This window comes from Bidens hawaiensis, unplaced genomic scaffold (genome assembly GCF_021521415.1).
Source record: "Bidens hawaiensis isolate Kalapana, Puna unplaced genomic scaffold, B.hawaiensis_p1.1 tig00034180_1, whole genome shotgun sequence".
Taxonomy (NCBI): Eukaryota; Viridiplantae; Streptophyta; class Magnoliopsida; order Asterales; family Asteraceae; genus Bidens; species Bidens hawaiensis.
Genome location: NW_027495892.1, coordinates 143,998 through 148,458, shown reverse-complemented (window position 1 = coordinate 148,458; position 4,461 = coordinate 143,998).

Genomic DNA, 4,461 nt, shown 5'->3' with positions numbered 1-4,461 from the left:
ATTACCATAACTAATTATCAAATTAAGACACAACCCATATATAATGGATATTATAAAATTTTGATTATGTTGCTTTTTGGTTAATGAGTCGTAGGCAACTCTAGGCATTACACAAATCAAACAAACAATATGCATTATGTAAATCAAATAGTAATTTTTTTTACAAAATGTTGAAAGATATGATTTGTGCGTAATAGGTTTTGTTAGGGTTACTATGCCTGATGATGTAAGCTTGCTTCTTTTTTTTTTCCTTTTTTTTAATTATCAAGATTTGTTGCATTTTATTATATGTTTTGACATGTTTGATTGTATTCTTGATTTTGCAGGATATAAGATTTAGCTTATTTGACTAAACAAACTAGTCTGATGTCTCTTCTGTTGGAAGACACGAGTCGTTGGAGAATCATGATAAAAAGATTGCGTGGCCTTGCTTAATTCAACCACTTCATCATCTTTGTTGGTTATAGCACTCTTTTAACTTTTTTTATGGATAATGCTTGCAATTGGTTCTTATGGAGAGGCTTCAAAACTTACACAATAACGTATTGTTGGTTTTAATTTGGTTAGTGGTCAGTTGTGAACATCTATTTAGTCTTATAGTATTAGGGTCGTCTGGATATATTTAGAAACTTGTAATAAATTTTAAATATTTTTTCATTTTTTATGTCATACGTAAGTTTTGGTTACAAATTTATTTAATTTTTAAAAATTTCATAGGTTTCTATTTATTAATATGTTTTAAATATATTTTTAACCAGTGTTTTACACGGGCATTTAGACTAGTAAATAATATGTTTTTTTACAAAAATCGGATATTAATTTTTAGTATACCTGTATTTTATAAGATTTTCATATCAAATATTTGATAAGATTAATTTTTAATTTATAGAGACGTTATAACCCGTTTAAGAGCCATATGGGTTTGGTGAAACCCGTACCCATGAATTCGGGTCAAATGCATGAGAGACCTTCATTTACAAATAAAATAATCTGGTAACTTGAGAGAATTTAAGGAACAACCAAGGAGATTTTAAAGGTTTCATTTATATATATTACTAGGTTTTATCCTTTGTATTACGGCGGTTGTTTTACATTTTTTATTTGTTAATATTTATGTTATGAATTTTAATTTTCTTTATTGTAAGAAAGTTAATACTATACTTAGGGTTCGATGATAAAAGGGTTTCACAAATTAATGATATGTTATAACCCGTTTAAAAGCTATCTAGATTTGGTGGCCCATGACCATCTTATTTTTTATTATAAAACTATTTCTTAATTATAAATAATATCTTTTTAAAAAAATTTTGATATTAATTTTAAGTATATCTCTATTTATAGGATTTTCATATTAAATATTTGGTAATATTAAATTTTAATTTAATGAGATGTTATAACCCGTTTAAAAACTATATGGGTTTGGTGAGACCCATGCCTGTGAATTCGGGTCAAATTCATTAGAAGCCTCCATTTACAAATAAAATAATCTGATTGATTGAGAGAATTCAGGAAGCAACCAGAAATTTTTACATGTTTCATTTATATATATTATAGATAGATATAGATGTGTATAAACATATATCTATACTATATTATTATTTAATACATCTAGGAAGGGTAAAATGGTAATTTAACAAAAACTCTTAAATTTAAGACATGTACAACATCTTATGCATGCGTTACAACATCTTATTACAACAACCTAATGCATGTATCCCTCCTCCCCTTTTGAACATCATCTTATCCCCGCGTATCTCAAAATTCAAAACCCTGTTCATCGTTCATCCTAATAAAATCCTCTTCTACTTACTCTCTCTCTCTCTCTCTCTCTCTCGACTCATGAGGATATTTTCTGCAATCTACACAACGCCTAAACCCAAATCGGTAAGCATATTTAATCAATATTGATTCGGGGGTAAGCATATTTAATCAATATTGATTCGGGCAAGTGATTCGTTCATCTCTTTTCTTCCTATACATCAAATCTTTTCCATGTAAATCTGTTTACGTCCGTGTAATTTGCTTTATCTAGGGCTCCGATTTTAAGGTTTTTGGTGGTATTTTCAACTGCCAAGGAACAAAATCAAGGGCGAGGAAGCATACCCATTTGAAGTCATTCCCTGTCAATTAGATATGAAGTCACTCTCGAAGGTCGATTTGTAGTTAAAAGGAGTCATAACATGATTTGTGGCTGGTTCTTGAAACTTTTTTTAACGACTAATTTGGATCACTCACGGACCACTGGAGTATCATCGTGCCATCAGTGACACCATGCGATCATATCCACCACCAAGCCACCAATTCAGGAGGATACTCAATATTTGAGAAAAACCCCCTCTTGTCAGATTCAAACCAAGGACCTTATGGTCACTAAATCTTATCCCACCACCAAGATACCATTGGACTAGAAGTCCTTTGGTGCTGGTTCTTGAAACTAATTAGGGTCTTTTTTATGTGTACAATAACATCCAACATTCACTGGTAAGTTAAAATTTACTTTTGATGCATCAATATATATCTAATCTTAAAGCAATACATGTCTAATTGAGATAGTTTATGAGTAATTTTAGTTGAAAAAAGGAAAGAACAGAAGCAAGAATTACTTTGCAGTGGCAATCCTCAAGAAATCTTTAGACTTTTGTTCTCACATATCCAATATCTTTTTTATAAATTTTGTTAATTTGCATGAAATATTCCGATGATTTATCAAAACCAAAGCAAGTGGATATTGGCTAAATGCGTTTATATTAGGGAAAAAAACAAAAGCTAATTTGGATTTATTAATTCAATTTATATTTTTTTCAGTGGTACTTGATCCATTTTGAATTTGCAACCACATTGTCTTTTCTGTTATAGTTTAATTCATAACTAGGTTTTATAACCCGCGCGTTGCGCGGATTTGTGTCTAGAAATTTATATCTCGCGCATTGCAGTTGGGGTGAAACTACGAAAAAAACCATATTGACAAAAAAAAATGAGATAACAAAGAAAAAATAACGCAAATTGACTTATATTTATATATCATCATAGTCATTACAAAAGAAAGAGGCTCAAATACACAATTTCTCTATGGCATTGCTTATGAAGCACGGCTTAGTGCCACCATAGCTACAACCAAAGTTGCCATGTCAAGTAGCAAGCCACCATCACCTGCAGCTTATAAAACCTTGTTGACTGAGAATTTAAATTACCTACTATTGTTACAAACTTCCACGAAACAGTAAGAAAATGTTTTCTTTTTGTTTTTAGCTTTATTGTTAAACTGTATATATTTTGGTAACTCCATAAAAGAGTGAAGGACATGTAGTTGACTTAAAACAAATATAAAAGTAACAGCAATTTGTAATGAACCACAAACATTCCTAATACTTCAAAACTATATTCGACCCAAAAAGTGGTGGTAGCATGGGTGATATTACTTTATGGCAATATCACTTAACAAAAACAACAAAAGTTAAATTATTCTATCATCACCTATGTTTAAATAAGTCAAAACTTTATCATAAAGCGTGAGAAACTTACTTAAAAGCACCATATCAAAGTCTTTCAGCAGTTTGCTCAAGCTCATCCAGAATTCATTCAGCAACCATACTGAAACTAAAGATATACTTATATATTAGTTCTAATAATAAGCCAACAGTGGATACAATACAACACAATACAAAATATAATGCAAACAACACTTGAGTTACCCGAACTCAAAAGACCGAACCTTACCGGAAAGTCAGAGTCAACATTGCAATTGAAATCAAAGAAATATGAAATGCTTGAATCGAAAACAATCAACTTAAAAATCTGCAAACAAATATTTTAATCTATTAGTCGGAGTACTATATCATTTGCATATCACTATACAATGAACTGAGGTCCCAATCACCTATAAATGGTTAGCACTTACCAATCTGAAGGCAACCCGGCAACAAAGCTTATTACTTCTCTCATAGGTATCTATTGGGGTAATAGCTCCGGATGCGGATGATGCCTAATTAATTAATCTGCGAAGGTCAAATAGAGTTGGATGATTTTTATTATGCAACTAAAATAACAAAGAACTAAATGTCTTGGACTCGCTGTTCTTTCTAGGTATATGATCTTCATTTTAGTTGATTGTGTACCTCTCTCTTGTATACATCCAACATGATATATCCGAAAAAAACAAAAACAAAAGCAAAAGCAAATCAAGTTTCATTTCTTTTCAAGAATCATAAAACCCTAGATTTATAAGAAGTTTTAAGACCTACCCAACTTATCTTCAAGGTCCTTGACTTGTTTGCAATATTCCAAGTTATGTCTTTACTTCGGTCAAAGTCAGCACCCTATATTGTTGCCATTTTTTACTGTCAAATAAATATAAGAGCAGGTAAGAAATTTTTTCGTTGGCATGAAACCGTACCTTTATTATCGACATCAAATTGGTTTAGAAATGTAGTGAACCCCTGCCTTAACTGTTAGGATCCATGT